The sequence below is a fragment of the Phodopus roborovskii genome, unplaced genomic scaffold (genome assembly GCF_943737965.1).
Source record: "Phodopus roborovskii unplaced genomic scaffold, PHOROB, whole genome shotgun sequence".
NCBI lineage: Eukaryota > Metazoa > Chordata > Mammalia > Rodentia > Cricetidae > Phodopus > Phodopus roborovskii.
The window spans coordinates 24,138,067-24,155,745 of NW_026126525.1; positions in this window are offsets into that span (position 1 = coordinate 24,138,067).

Here is a 17,679-nt window from a genome sequence, read left to right on the forward strand (position 1 = left end):
GGCCCAGCATGCAAGGGATCGAAAATTAGTTGCACAGGCCCTTATGGCCTTGGATTCTGGAGTGTCTCCACAGGCTTGGCTTACAGCCCTTAAGGAATAATACCTCTAACCCACAGCCATTGCACCCCTAGAGCCTTGTAAGGCTCATTGCACTAGGGTTGGTGTGGGTCAAGATTGCTTGCTCCTCCCCTAAAGAGCAGATAGGACCTCTCTACGTGGCCTTTGCACCCCCTGGGGAATAATATCACCCCATTGCACTGGGGAAGGCACATGGGAGATTCGGATGACACAGCCTTTGCACCTCCCAGGAACAAAGTAAAGGTTCCATTGCACGGGAGAAGGTGTGCCATCTATGATTATGGTGTCCCTTGATCGGTCTTCACATCATGAGCTGAGGACCTGAACGGGAATAAGACCATCTTTCATTGCTCTGCTCATATTAAAATAAAAAGGGGGAACTGTGGGCAGCCGCCAGCAGAACACCATTACAAGATAGCGAACTTCCTCCTTCTTGCACCCTCGGTGCCTTACCTTATTTTGGCATATGCCTGCCTGATGGTAGTACTCCGGTGCGCTTGCTCGTTCCCTAGCCAATCCCATGGCTCCAATGCTGTGGCGAGGTCCTCTGAGCCTATGAGATTGCGACCTGTTGCCTAGTAGCATATATAAGCAGCTGCTTTTTCCTCCCCGGGGCCCCTCACCTTTAGCTCTCCCTTCAACGAATAAGTGCTCCAATAAAGTGTGATCTGAGAAGAATCCTCCTGTGGTTGCCGTCTGTCCTGCGGGTCGGGCTGGGCATGCCAAACATCCCCACCCCCACTCCACAGGGAAGGTGATGCCTTCCAGCACAAAGAGTAACTCACTGATTTTATGTCACAATGAAATTATTGTTAAAGAAGAATTTAAGCCCCAATCATTAACTATATAATGGATTATGTTAAAATTCCCACCTGCCACTCCAGAAATTTAGACAATCCTTACATTGCTCTACTCTCCCCACCTTCTCTAAAGAATACATTAACTAACAATGTATAAATTTATCATGAACTAAAAGTTCATTACTAGAATGTCAGCACCTTTGGATAAATATCTCTGATGCTTTTCAAAACTAGTTTGTATCAATTTTTTTAGGAAAGTCTAATACATTTTGGGAGCTCAATAAACACTTGCTTAAATAATGGCTCATAAGTGTAATTTTTTTTCTCTGTGAAATGATACTAGAAGCCCTGGGGGGAAAAAGAAAAAGAAAAAACAAACAAACAAAAAACCCTGTGTATCTAAGAAACATGTTTAATCTGTTAATGTTTCTGTTACATGTGACTGGATAAATAGATATAAAGTGATTGATACAAGCTGAGAACTGGGCTCTGAAACAGCCATGACTCCTCATGAAAAATAGAACCAGTTTTATTTTATTTTTATCCATTTGAAAAGAAGAATATAGTTTCCCAAGCATTTACTGCAGAAAGTTTGCCCTCTACTCCGAGAAATAGAAAAATATAAATAATGATATATTACTGAATCAAAAGAAACTTTGTAGGATGCTTGGAGTGATAAGGTCCAGAAGAGAAGTATAACCTTAAGGTATATGATGATATGCTATAATTTTATTAGCATTATGCCATTGCATTGTCAAAGCAACTATGTAAGAGAACACTTTATCACCATTCTTTACTCAAATATCACACAGAAAAGCAAAACACAATATTAATGGAAAAGTGACACAAGAGTTCTCCTGGTCATGGGTGAAAAAAGGAGAAATCTATCCTATGAAGAATATTTACAAGCCTTAAAATTAAAACATTTTGTTCATGATCTCAATTTTCCTCTAACAAATAGAGAAAAATAAATAAATGATAACATAAAGGATGAATAATTCTTGATACTACTGGGTTTTCATAGAAAAGGATACTATTTTTTTTTCTTCTGTTCACTAAAATAAGTAAAATAAGTCTGTGATGATCTACCCGGTATACATGTGGGAAACATAGAGCCATAGAAAAGATATGTGAATGCAATGTCCCTTTGCTGATAAGCTGCAATTGATACCACATTTACTAGACATGTAGATGATAACACTTTTAGGAATACTGCCAGAACTTCAAAATGTATAACCCCTGATGCTACCTCAAGGCTGGCAATAAAAGTATTAGTCCAACTTTGTATATTTTTATTTGTTCATGGTTTGGTTGTTAAGATCATGAGCATACTGATTTGGAATCCAAATAAAGGACAATACTGAAGAATATAAGATATATCACCTAAAGTCCTCATATTCTTATGGACTGAGTAGTCCCTTTTGTCTTGTAATATCATGTATTCATCATTTTGGGGGAGCTGACATGGCACCCATCAGGACTCATTTTATTCTATCTACTCCAATCCCAAGGTCTAAGGAAACACTAGAGAATCACTATACCACTGAGCCTCAGCCCCAGTCATACCATCTCATATTAAAACACTTAAACAGTACAGAAGGAGTCAAACAGTGTCTCCAAAATGATCACACCAGAGAACTACTCATATGGACTCACCATTGTTTGAAGTGTTGTGTCTAGTCCAAAAGTTATAGTGACTAATGACAAGTGACTAACTCATTCTAATTTACCAATTTTTGTTTAAAACAATTAGATCTTTTGATTACTAGGAAATAGCTAGTGATATTAAAAAATAATTACTGAAACATACCATATTTTTGTATTTTTTATCTAAAGACAATATGATATTTTTGGAACTTGCATAGCATTTTGGATTCATACCGACATGTTCCTAAGTTACCAATCAATTCACTACTTTATTTCATTATGGTTTTGAATCACAAATCTCCTGATGATAAGGAAATGGACCACTTAGCTTTCATGTATTTCTTTTTATGAGAGAGAAAAACTATTCATACTGGCTCTCCATCAGACTCTGTCAGACTGCACAGCATAACAGGACTATAGTGTTAATGGCCAGTTATAAATAAGGAAGAGGAAAGGAAAGTCTCTCGGACAGTTACTAATACCATTGAACTAGCATTGACAGTTTAACAAGAAAGTCCTTTCATATTTGGGTAAGCTAGCAAGTGCCATGTTTTACCCTGATGCTAGAAGAAAGTTCAAGCCATACATGGAATTACAGACTTTCCTCCTAATTGCCAATATAACCATTATTCCTCAAGACAACTTTGACCACATCAGAAACTAGTTCTGTGTTTTCCTAAAATGTCTCATTTTGTATGGTCAGAACACTTTGTATGTCCTCATAGGTAGTAAGCAGTATTATCAGTGTTAACATCCAAATAAACTTGCAGTAAAGATAATTTTCAAAGGAGGGTGGTTAAGAGAAGACTTTTCTAAATAGCTGCCCCTGTGACCCAGTTCATAATTTTTACAAAATATTTTACATGGTATCATTTTCTTTGCAATGATTCTTTCATTTATTATTTAGTCAGACTTTGTTAGACCACCACTTTGCAAATAATGACACAGATTTCTTTTTAATTATAAAAGCTTGGTCTTTACTTAAATTAACCCATTTATATTAATCTACATTCTGCCACACAGCTTTTTATATCTCTCCTCCATTCTGCATATCCAACTTGCTCCATGTCTTACTGGCTAAACCAGCCTCTTTTCTTCCCAGAGTTCCTCTCTCTTTCTGGAGGTCCTACTTATTCTCTCCTGCCTGGCTATTGACCACTTGACTCTTTTATTAATCAAATCAGAAGGCATCTTAGGCAGAGACATCTCTTCACAGTGTACAAAACTAAATATCCACAACTTACTACCATTCGTCTAAGTGGTTCAATGTGACAGCCTGGGATTCTGAAATGCATTTCTTCTCTAATAGGAAGATGGCAAGTGACAAACCTAGACTGTCAATACCGCAGATCAGAGTGGTTATCTCTGGAATGGTATCCAGGAGTTCATTTCTAAAATATAATGAAATACACTTTATTTCAACTAATTTCAACTTAATGATATATTATATGGCTCTAGCTAAAGTTTTGACCCAAATTATAAATAGAAATGAAGTACATGTCAAAAATTTGTACAATCATATTCATATAAAGTCCCTCATATAAGGGGGAAGGGACAATTCACCCAGAGCACAGGGGAAGTGGGGAGGAAATGAATGGAGAGAGAAGTAGGAGAAAGAGAGGGAGAAGAGAGGAAAACACGTGCAACTAGGAAGATTGAGTCGGGGTAGGAATAGAAGACAGGAGAGAGAGAGGGAGGAGGGAGAGGGAGAGGGAGAGAGAGAGAGAACATAAAAGTGGGAGCCAATATTGGTTTGAAGAGAAAACTGAACCTAAAGAAAGGTCTAGAGACCTACAAGACTGCTGCCAACTATCAAGTTGAACATCCGTGGAAAGGCTACCATAAATGCCCTTCCTGGAGAGTGAGATCAACAACTAACTTATCCACCATCATGGAAACCTCATCTAATACCTTTTGGAAACAGGAGCAAACACCCATACCTAAACACTGAGTCGAACTAGGACCCAGATGCAGAGGGAGAGACCAAGACCAGGAGCAGAAACACATAGAGACAGTTGACCTGAGCAAGGAGGAGCTAACAGACACCCAGACTGATAGCTGGGAATCCAGAATGGGACTGACTCAGACCCGCCTGAATATGGGTCTCAGCCAGAAGGACTGGGCAGTCTAAGGGAACTCAGACAGAGGAACCAGAATGTATTCCTGGTGTACAAAATGACCTTGTGGACACATCCCCCATGGAGGGATACTGCCTTAACCTAGAGACATAAGAGAAGTCCTAGTCCCTACTTCAAATGACCTATCAGATCTATATGACCCCACTTGGATGGCATTGCCCTACATGTGGAATTGGGGTGGGGGTGGGAGGGGAGGGTGGTCAGGGTTTGTATGAGGGGGCAGAGAAGGTAATAGGTAGACAGGGAGGGAGAGAGGGAACTGGGATTGACATGTAAAATAATAAATTAAATAAAAAAAATTTTGTACAATAAATAAAATACTCATATAATCCTAGCTTGGAAGGCAGCGATGAGAGAATTAAGCAACTTGCATTTGAAGCCAGCTCAGACTCTATATCAAGGACATGTTTCCAAAAAACAAAAATAGAATAAAATAAAGATATTATTGCTTAAATAAAAAGATAGACTCTTCCTTGAGCAAAAAAGAGTTTACAATGACATATAATCAAGAGACAATCTACATAGAAGTATAAGCTAAGGTTCTCTCTTTCTCTTTACCTATCTGCTTCTAGCATTCCATGTGGGGTGTGTGTGTGTGTGTGTGTGTGTGTGTGTGTGTGTGTGTGTGTGTGTGTGTATGTGTGTGTGTGTGTGTTCTTCGGTGTTTGAGAATTTCCCATTGATATATCTCATACCAGCTACATTATATTTTCAACAACTCAGAGAGGTAAATATCCTTATGTTTCACAGATAATAAATTAAATTGCTTAGAAAGTTCATGTAAACGTGTTCAAATTTATGAACTAGATATGTTGTGCAACTGTAATTCCAATCCAAAAGACATGGATGCATATATCATCTAAAATCTTACCCGGAAGTTGATACTATATCCGGATGGTTATGGTTTTAGGTATTAGCATAATTTTGGAGACAAGTAACCAGTATATGTATATGGAAAATTATTCAGAATATTTATTGTTGCTGTTTTAATATTTGAATATTTGAATACTTAGACTTGCCAACTATTTCAAGATAATGACTTCAAAATATTATTGTTAATGTCCTAGGAGATAGATTGAGTTTCCACATCTTATTACTTCTTTGGATAATATCATTAAAGAAAATGAAAATACTTTCATGATCAAGTTCAAATGTTCATTATTCATTTTAGAATTTCCCTAGATTTCTACAGTTATTTTTACAGTTCCAAAATGCTTCCACATTCTCATTTGATTCTCATAAACAACCCATCAAGGTAAGAGCTGAGAAAGCATTATTATTCCTGTTCATAGCCACAGCTGCTGCAGAGGGAGTTTATGCATAATATTTCAGGTCTGGTGTAATGTTTTCTGATTGAAGATAAACAAAAATGTTGGAAACACAATAACTTCTGAAACAATGATTTTTGTTTTTATTTTTAAAGACTTTTTTATATCATGATATAATCATCTTCAATAAGTACTTTACAAATTATGCTTCTAGTGGAAAAGTCATAGGGCATTCTTTTAATTTTAAACATAGCATATATATTCTGATGTAATATATTTAGAGGTGTGGAATGACTACACAAGAAAATATTAACAATAGTGATATTAAACATATTAGAATATTTTTCAGATTTGCTTTTCCAGTTGATTTAAAATTTAAAAGGTTCATTCAAATAAAAATATATTATTTGGTGTAGTTTCTTATTAACTAAATGTTAGTGTTTCATGCTAATTTGGGATACAGCTACTTTACTCACTGAAGAGCTGACAGGCAAGGAAGAGCTCTTAAGCTCAAAAGTTTCATTTAACTTATAAAAGAAAAATAGCATCAAGTTTGAGGTAATTGGTGTGCTTGGCAAATAATGAGGGTCTCCTATATATTGATAAGTATTTCATTTATATTCAATTATATTTTTAATAGTAGTTGGTGGTAGCTAATGTGTGGAAGCATTGTATTGGCAAGTAGCACTAACACACATTATTCTCACTACTTATCAAACTTACTTTGCAATGAAGACCTTGCTTGATGAGAAGCATTCTACTTAGGTATTTATGATTATGAAACAAATTACTATTTATTCAATTAGGAAAAAGTTGCTCCACAATTCTATCCATTAATACTACTTCCATAGAATGACTGAGTCTACTAAGCAAGAGCATTGAGTTTTCACCCTGAGGATTTTTAAATATAAGCTGCTAGTCCAAATGTGGCATCGTTTATAAACATTCATTGTTTTCTTACTCTGGATGTTCACTTTCTGTAAATTCCTATCTGCAACCCTCCCCTTTTCTCCTCAGTCTACTGGAAAGTAATATGAGATAATGTTCCTCTAAGGTGCAGGTAGATTCACAAAAAGTCACATGAAAACCACATGTATTGAGTTCCAGAGCATCTGAAAGATTAACAGTTTTCCTGTTTTAAAAAACATGGGTGGGGTTCTATTTTATCTGTTAGTAATTTATCAAGACTGACATTTAGTTTTCACTGTGCCACATTTTAGTTCCCTTCGTGGTCTTGTATAATTTGCAAATTCAAACAACTCTACTCCCTCTCAATGCAGTCATTGCTATAAAACTTAGACCATTTGCTGTAAAATGTGAGGCAAGCTCTTTGTTTTTGTGCTAAAATCTCCCTCCAGTTTGAAGTCAAGCCATCCATCATTGATGTTTGGACACTAGCAACTGGCTATAAATCTATCTGGTAATGTTGTTTGCTGTGGAACCAAATTACCATGGAGGAAATTGGAATTACAATCTTCTATCTCCTTTCTGGCATTTATCTTAGTCAGTATAGTTCCTACAACTACCCTAATATTCCATCTGCAAGTTGTCCCAAAGAAAAGGCTTTAATCATGGATCAATAGTAATATAAATCTCACTTTCAGAATCCAATCATCCCTTTCATCTTTGGGGCACTCTTCCCTCTTCACTTTCAATCACCATTTGCTTTGACCGTGACTAGTCACTAAAAGAAAGCTCCTGTTTCTTCAGATCATCCACGTTAATACACAGTTAAGAGTCTATTTCCTTCCTTCTTTAACAGAATAATTAGAAGATGATAAAAGTGCTTTTAAGATGTGTATAGAAATTTTATCGGGACGTATTACAAACATATAGTGAGTACTAATTTTTATAAAAATGAGCCACTTTACTTCTTTGAGAATTAAAGTCTTACCAGTAGCATTTTTGAAGTGTTATGCTAATAATTTAAACCACATAAATCTTGCTTTTGACATAGTGTTTTTTTGATAAAAGGATTTTATTTGTAAGGATAAGTTACTTTGTAGTTATGTTTGAACGACAGAGCTGATAGCCAAAATTTGTTTCCAATGAGTTGCGTAATATTTCTAATAACAATAACAATGTTTAGCTCAACAATATTTTCATAAATATCAACATATTGTTTTCACAAATTTTTATAATCTCTGAAACAATTTATCAGTCCCCTGTTTAACTGAATTTTGTTTCCAATTTATTTTACTAAAGTGGTTAATAACGATGAAGCAATATTAAAGGCATAGCTGTTCTTCACTAAGGAATCTCTATAAATGTTCATCAATTTCTAGAAGCATTAGAGTGATATTATTTAATACTCATAGTGGTTCCCATTTTATTTAGCTAAATAGACTTTAGTGTACTTTAACTTTTCAGGATAAAAAAATTTAAAGCATATTGGATCAACAAATCTTTTATCTTACACCTTATGGTTGGACTTAGAGAATATGTAGGAAAACTGTGTGAAATGCTTTAAACTGTTCTGAAGACTTCATGTTCATCTCTCTTTAATATCATTGGCAGTGTTCTTGTATCTCTCATATCTCATATGTTTTATACTTATGTTGAAGTTGATTTTGTGTTTCTTTAAGCACTTTGATAACAAGGTGTGATCTGATCCTTCCATAATATGTCATAGTGCCAAGCAAAATACTGTATGAAATAACTTGGCTTTCTCCTTTTATGATAAAGTAAATGAGATAGAAGCCTTCTGGATTATTCTCTAAATATAAGTCATTTCCTTGGCAAAAGATAAACTGTACATACAATCTACTTAATGAGTCTTAGCCAATATTCTCATTCTCACTGTTCAGAATGCCTCCATAGTTTCTCAGATTTTGATGTTGGATACTTAACCTGATTTTTCACATTGAGCATGTTGCCAAGATTATTTAAAAATGCTTTTCAGTTGACCATGGTTTGTCTTCTCATATTTGTAATATCAAAAACCAATGCATATTTTGTTTTATAGAAGTTGGAAACTATTGTATTTCTAATGATTTGGAATAATTTACTAATGTTTGTGAAGTCTCTATCACTAGGATTGTTAATATTCTCTTACTTAATATTTAAGTTGAAATATGAGATATCTAGATCTTCTGAAAGTAGTCTTGAGTAATAAATTCTTCATGCATATTATATTAATTTCAAATTTATCATTTATGTTTGACATGGACATAAATGCTAAACTCGCATCCTTCTTTAACATATCAGTCCCATATTATACTTAAAATATTATATATTAGCTCTCCCTTTTATATAATATGCTGTATATTTCTTCAAAACTGTATTCAAATGATACAAAGCTTCCATATACTTTTCTTGTGGTTTTCCATACGCTTCTCTTAATGTGCTGCATTTTACTTTCTAAAAGTCATATTCCTATCCTGATATATGGTGAAAACAATATATATATTTTTTAGAAGCTATCTTACATGTCAGAATTTCAAAGAATTAAGCCTGGTAAACCCATCAAATTTAAGAATAAATGATTTCTATACTGGTAAAATAACTATAATATGGTGCCCCAAAATTTTTACCAAATAATTGACCAGGTTATTATCTTTCAATTAACTTTGACAATAACAATAAATTATGTATACCTATCCTGTGATTATTGGTAATTAGTAACTGTTATTTATTTCATAGGGATTCATTCAGTAATAAGATTTATATCCATTATAACGTGACTATTATATTGCGAAAGAAATACACTGTTAGTCAAATTAATTTATTTACACATGATGTAACTGATATTACATATTAATATAATTGTAAAATTCACAATAAATAATTCTTATATTTAATTCAAGATAATAATAATAAAATTCTCTATAGAGATGCATGTAGTTGAAAATTTTCCTGATTAATAAGATTCATTATCAAAGTTAATTGTCCTTCATAACTCAAAAGAGAATTGTTTATTAATTCTGCAAAGAAAAGAAAGAAAAGAAAATCTGTAGGCAATCAGTGGCTGCCAACAGCAGGATAGTCAGTTTTCTTCAGGAACAACTTTACCCAGTCCTCAAATGGTCAGCCTTCAAAACAATAGACGAAAAAAAAAAAAAAAAAAAAAAAAAAAAAAAAAAAAAAGGACTAGGCAGATTTATGTAGCTCTCAAGGTTGCTTCCTGCTCTCTTCTTACAAAGCGGTCTTAACCAAACTGCCATAGCTGTTACTACAAGCATCTTTACTAGAACTATCTGTTTAAATTGCAACTAGAACTGTAATCCCTCCCTCTATTACTACTCTTCCAATGAATCCTACCCAGACTAACTCCAATATATCTGTGAAACACTGCATAGCATGGATACTGTATCTGCTACTGAGGATAAACTTAACAAGTTTCCCTGGTTAAATATGCATGCACTATCCCTTCCCATAACCTCTGCCAACAGAAATCACCTCAAGTATTGTTGGTAGTGATTTATTTCCTTATTTATTTCATCATCTCTGAGAACAACCATGGCTTAGAAGAAATGATGTTCACAGTCACCTTACTGCAACTTGATATGCATAATGGCTGGATGATATACATGGGTGGCCTGCTCTTATCTGAAGAGAGATGAGGAGGCATGGATGAGATCAGAAAGAGGGAATGTTAAGGGAAGACTAAGAGGAGAGCAGGGAGGGAGGAGAACCTGTGATCAGGCTAGAAAAAGTTATTATTTAGTTATTTAATTAATTTTTTAAATGGCCACTCCCCATGCCATTTTAATAAATTCTTACTTCCTAAATTAGGGAGAAAACAATCAGATCCATTTAAATTATTTTACACTCTTAAAATTATTGGAGGCATGATAGTCACAAGAATTACATTAGCACTTTGGCAAGCTGGCATTCAAATTAGATCCTAGTACTCAACTATACAACCACAGACTCTTCATACACAAACCCTAATGCTTCTTGGGTCAGGTTTCTAAAAGGCACAAGGCTGATTCACACTATTTGTTTTCTGTATAGCAACAGGTCTCGATGAAATTCAGGAAGGTATATATTGCATGGAGTCATCTAATAGCCAAACAGTCTTCAAGCAGTGTATTCAAGATCCCCTAGTTTCCAAAGTTATGAAGTTTTATGAATTTAGAGCTCGTAAGAGTAAATATTACCAATATTGTGGAGGAAGCCCACTTTTATCAGACTCTTATATACCTGAATAATGAGTTAATTTCCAATTCACCAATTCTCCCCAGAGTTCCAAAATTTCCTTAGAATTTTATTGCTTCACCTCAATATTATTCCTAATAATATGCTACATTTTGGAAGGCAGTGTCAGAAGTCTTCACACATTGTTAATGAGCCTTCTAAGCCCTACTCCCCAGAGATAAGTTTCAGGATAGAAGATCTTCTAAAAAATGAAAATTCTTATGTAAAAATGTGTTAGGATATAAGAATAGTTATGTCACAGTGAAAGAAGAAATTGTGTCTCATAGACGATAAATTAAGACAGTCCTCCAATACTGCATAATTCTGCTGCCAATTCCTCTGCACTGTTTTGTTTTCACATTATGTTCTGAGTAAGAAACATCAGATTTCATTTTTCAAAATCCTTCATTGTGATAAAAAGCCACAATGTGTTCAAGCTTGTTAGCACATTTTCTAAGATAGCATTAGATGTGCAGCCACAAGTGGGAATTATAAAACAATTCACATATCATGACAATTGAACTTTGGAGGAAAATAAGCATGTGGTGTGTTTTGTTTCCCATGATTAGAGTGTAAGTTTTAGTCATGCATTCTAGAGCGAGGACAAGGAAAGAGTTTTATATCCCCAGACTAATTACTGTTCTTCCGTTGGACATTTGCTGTGAGACAGAGTTAGCTGAAATACTTTCTTCTGCTGCTCCAGAAATCTTGCTCTTCTCTCTCCCAAAACTTGGAGAATCCTAAACCTCTGAGAAAAAATTCCATGGCAAAGCTAATGCTTACAACTATGACAAGTCAACATTAAACTCAGAAGCTGTCTTTGTCCTTGATTAGCCCTGACAGGACAACCTCTTGTGTTTCATGTTCTGATTCAAGTATAGTCAGTTACTGAATAGAACTCCAAATATGTAGATACAGGTTACATCACACCAAAACTTCTTGTGAATCAGAAAATCTAGCTTGGTACCCAAGGACCTGGAGGCATTCAGTCATGGCTTTTAGAGTGAAGCTTTTTAACTAATATTGCTGAAATCTAAAGGATTAAGGAAAAAACAAAACACAAACAAAAATGGAGTGATTCTTATGTGGTGATGTCCAAGTCATCTTTACATTTTGTCCCACTGGTTTATTCCTTTTATTGAGAAACAGAGACATTAGGGTTTTTAATGTTTAAAGACATATGTCATCTCAACATCACCATATTTCTTTTACATGGACCTGTTTTTTTTTTTTTTTGACACACTGACAGCCTATTGTTATGTTAGTCTTTAGTCACTAACAATCTAACTACAATGGAAACAAATGCTAACTGCCATATGAATGTGCTTAATTCTTATATTAGTGTTTAAATCATATATCTATTTCTTTATCCTGATGTCTATTGCCCTACTGTCATTACTTCTCCCTGCTACTATCACACCCAAGTAAGGGTTAATACACAATTCCAGTTCTGCCAGGGCTCTTCTACATCATGAATCAGTATCCAAACTCTGACATCTTTTCTAGAATGTCAAATGTTCTAATTGATCCTCCAGTATGCAAACAGGAGCAGAGAATGTTTTAAAGAAGAGCATGTGAAGGTTCTAGTAAACTGTGAGAATAGTTTTGGCTACTTTAGTTTACATTTGAGTATTCAAACTGACACACATGGGCACTCCTAAGTGCAAAGGAAATTGGGAAGTATAGTCTGGTTGCAGGAGGAAAAGAAAAATTGAAAAATTGTTTTGATAAGCACTTGGCAATTTCCACTACATTGACTCATAATTTTGCCAGCCTTTTCTATTTCAATCCTGTTTCCCAAGTCTAGTCAATAGTCCATTTCCATGGGTTCTCATAGTTTCTATAGCTGAAGAGCAAATCAAACACATTTTAAGCAACATGTATCTATATTGAACATATAGACTTATTTCTTGTCATTATACCCCAAATGATACAATATACTATTAACATGCCTATTCTAGTATGTTAAGTATTAATAGTAACCTAGAGATCATTTAAAACAGTTTGTATTTTGGGCAAAGTTCATGTGTTTCATATGAGGTATTTCATCACCCTTGGATTTTTATATCCTTTGGAATCATTCCTGTAATCATTCCTTTGTAGATATCGAGAGATAACTTTAATGTTTCATAACCAGATCTCTACAGTCCTCTTGTTTTTATACATACATATTATGGTAATGAGAGATAGGAGGATTCATGCACTTAGTACATATTGAGTACTTGCTCAGCATCTGGCATCGTTCTAGGTGCTGAGAGAAATCTGTATATATGGTAAACAAAAGAAACAAACCTTCACAAAGCTTGTATTGATTCAGTGCCTCCTCATGATATAAAAAGAGAATAATAGCCACCTTTCTGTGTTAGAGGAGGAGAAAGGCATCTGGGAAAATTTTCTGAGTAGATATAACCCATGGATTCAGGTAGCACATGATTAAAAGGGACTCAGTCATTTGAGTTAAATCCCTTTAATTAATATACATTCTTTTGGAAAGTATGACATACTATGTTGCAAGAGATTCTGTGTGCATCTACCCATCATGTGGGATGGGTATGATAATAGAGAATGGAATGGCTCCTGAGGCACAGAAAAAGAAAAAGAAAAAAAAATGGTGGACGAAAGATGACTCTTGTAGCATAAATTCACATCAAGATTCTGTGAGTTAAAGAAAATGGTTCATGAAATGTCATGTTTCTGTCCAGAATGGTATATGCTTTAATTTTGCCACCACTGACCTAGTCAAGCATTCAGTTTTCAAATTAATATAATGTAGAACATTTTTAATTATCATGAAAAGCCTCTATATTATTTTATTGTCTCAAATTCACTATAACTTCTTCTCCAAATAAAATATGCATGCCTCTGTCACCGTGGTTCAAGGAGATAATCCACCCAACTCCACTGACCTAGAACTGTTGGAGTGCTGGAAAACAGTCACTCTTGAGGTCACATCATATGATTTCACATGAGATATTTTTAGTTACAGTGTGTGATTTCCAATATTCTTTGTACATTTTAAGGAACCAAATTCTTACCAGTCCTATCATGTCCATGGCCAGCATTTTCACATGAAACATGTCTGAAAATGTTTTCAAAGATATTTTGAGAAACTAAATTTTCATACGAAGTTTCATAAGTGACTTCCGTTTAGCGTTCTTCTTCCCCTAATTATTAAATGTGTTTCCTGTTAGTGGGAAAGTAAACTACTAGCTGTAGATCATTTAGGTTTACTATTCATCTCATCCCTCTATCAACTCTGAAAAGAGTAGCTGTAGATATGGCTGAAAAGTAGTCACTCCTGCCTGGGCTGATAAAATAATTTCTGGACTTTTGTAGCTATAACCTTCTAAAATCTGGGAAATTTTGAAACTACAAAATGTTTTGACTTTATTTTGTTCAGGTACATAATCTTGTACATGAGGAACCTGAAACCTAGGGAAATCCACATGATGAGTAAAAAACCACTCACCTGCAAGCTTCCTTGAAGGTGCATTAGCAATATCAGCTATGAATATGGGGCATGAGGTTGTTGAATTAAAGAACTATATGGATTTTCATTTTAGACCTAAAGTGAGTAAATGAGGTTTGCAATAATTCTAGAATAGACATCAAACAAAAGCAAACAGAGGTCTAAATATATTCTTAACAAGTGGTACGAGCTTCCACTGAGTACAGTATGCATTGTGTGTATTCATAAAGGGGCAGAAAACCAACCAAGCCCTGTAATTATTCAGAGGAACAAATATTTTACTCAGTTTTGAAAGTGGGTTTGCTCTTATTAAATTAGTTATCCTAAGGGAGGATGAAAACTAATTCAGACCTTGTTTATTTATTCAAAATGGTGCATTCCCATTCTGCCTCCACTGCAAAATTCCAGGAAACTCAGGTCCAAGGCATTAATGCTGAAACTAAATCTGTTCATTGACTCTTTACAGGATTAACTTCCTAAGTATGCTTTAATTCTGGGGCATTTGTTTGCGAGGGAAGTCAGAATCCTTAAGCCTAATCAGGAGCTGCTGCTGCAGTTTATTTATAGTTCAGAAGGTCAAACTGATTCACTTAATTGGAAAACGCTGCTTCCTAGTCTACGCACCTATTGATGTACTGTACATTTGACGCGATTAGTTACCAGGGTGAGATTCTAAAATGACCTTTGTTAATAAGGTGCATTCTCCATAATGGGATGTTTGCAGTTTCTATGAGCCGTTTACATGATGTGCTTGGTAATCAGTTATACAGTGCAATTCCCAGAGTGAAGGAAAAAAAAAAAGAAAAAAGAAAACACCTTAATTGGGATAGCACAGAAGGACCAAATCTGAGAGCTTTTTAGTAGTTTGTGTCTGATTACTTATAAAGTTTTACATATGCTTTCTAAATGAAAAATACTTGTTTGTAGAGCTAACCTAATAACACACACTTTCCATTTGGAAAATTACACATTATGAGACACAGACATTATTACCAGGGAAGAGTTGTTGAGTGACATAATGGGAAATTATTTAGATGGATATTGCCTGTAATATAACCATTCCATATTCACTTCATTACATAGAAAATCTCCCTCATTCCATCTCTGTCTATCTCTCTATCTGTCTCACACACACACACACACACACACACACAGACAAACACACACAAATTCTACTTTGCGACTTTTCAAACTTCTACAAAAAGGTAGATTAACTTGAAAAACACTTGAACCAACTATTTTAAAGAATGTTGTGATGCTTAGATGCAAGGACACAGGAAAAGAATGTACTTTTCAAAGAGAACAAAGAAAATGCACTTTCTACACCAGTAGCTAGAGAGTATATCAAGTTCCTTGGACACAGAGCCAAAAAATCCTGGAAAGTGTGTTGATTTAATTTATTCATTGTGTGACTTTGGTCAAATTAATTAATTTCTTTGAAACTATATTCATATGTCTAGGAAATGAGAACAAGAATTATCTCTTTGATATGTGACTATTAAAGTGTTAACAACATTTCTGAACCATGAGAATTCCTTGTTGGCTGTCCTTTCTTGGAGGCCAGTTCTATTCTGGAGAGGAAATGAAGGGGGAATGGATCTGAGGGAGAGAGAAGGCAGGGATCTGGAAGGACTGGAGGGAGGGCAAACTGTGGTTGGAAAGTATTATATTAAATAAGAAAAATTCAAAGCCCAAAACACAAAATCAAAATATCAAAATAATACTTGTATCATACTTGTTTTCTAATAAAACTAATTAAAAAAAGGATTTGTGCATAAAAAAAAGCTTAAAAGAAAAAAGTCTTTTGTCTCTATACAAATCCATTAAGTGAAACGATTTCACATATCTATAAATATATAGTTATAAAATCTTTCCATAAAACCCAGAAGCTAAACATCTCTAAGACCTTGACCTTTCTTTTGCTTTCTGAAGTGCAATGTTTGTCCCAATTCCATAGAATTTCTTATACATCCCTACCTCTAGTGATTTTTCTAACAAAACCCAAGGCCATTAAACAAAGAAACTCTGCTGCTAAACCACCACCATGTATGCTGTCACTACTGGTTATATCAAAGGTGCCCTATACATTTAGAGGAAGGAGCATGCAATGCTGCAAAGTCAGCTTAGTGGTCAGGATACACACTGTCTTGGGTTCTGAATTCAATTTCTAGTACCCACTTCTGTTTGCTCATGCCCTCCTATGTCTTCAACTACAAGCATACCCTGTTCTAACCTCAACAGGCACTGAATGCACATGGATAAACCTATGCACAAACATGTATATACACATAAAATATAAATAAATCTTAAAACCAAAAGAATTGTTTGGTAAGATTTTTAAGACCCCAGATTTCAGACCCATCCAGTAAGTCTGTAATGATGTCAGAACATATGTTATAATAAGTGCCTGCAATGACTCAGAATTAAGAATAAGTCTGTAATGATGTAAGTACATATATTATAATATGTGCCTGTATTGGCTAAGACTTAAGAGGTCCACCAAGCTGCTTTGAGATCCAGGGAAGCATATGACTTGTATTTTCTAACTAATTTATTTTATTTTTAATAAATTTTTATTTAAATTAAAACCAATCTTATTTTACATACTGATCCCAGTTCCCTCACCTTCCAATCCTCCCATGTCCCCCATCTGCCCATCCGAACATCCATCCACTCTCCAGGAAGAGTGACATCTCCATGAGGGATCATCAAAGTCTGACACATCAGCTGGGGCAGGACCTAGGCCCTCCCCCATATATCTAGGCTGAGAGAGTATTCCTCCATAGGGAATGGACTCCCAAAGCCCATTCATGCACTAGAGATAAATACTGGTTCCAGTGCCAGAGGCCCCTGTCATTGTCAGGTTGCTTTCTGACAGTGAGTAACTGGGATCTTTCCTGTTATCCCCAGGTGGCTTCCTGACAGTGGGTAACTAGGACATGTCCTATGCTTGAGACAGTTCTTAGCCTGTTTGAGATATCAATTACAGATCCCTAAAATGGATCACACTTCAAGAATTTAAATTAGTGGATGTAAACAGTCATCAGACAAACCATTATTGTTGTGTTTGTTAAGACACAGCTTTCTCTTTCTCCCTTGCTGACCTGGCCTGGTAAGCATGAACGTGAGACAATATAGCA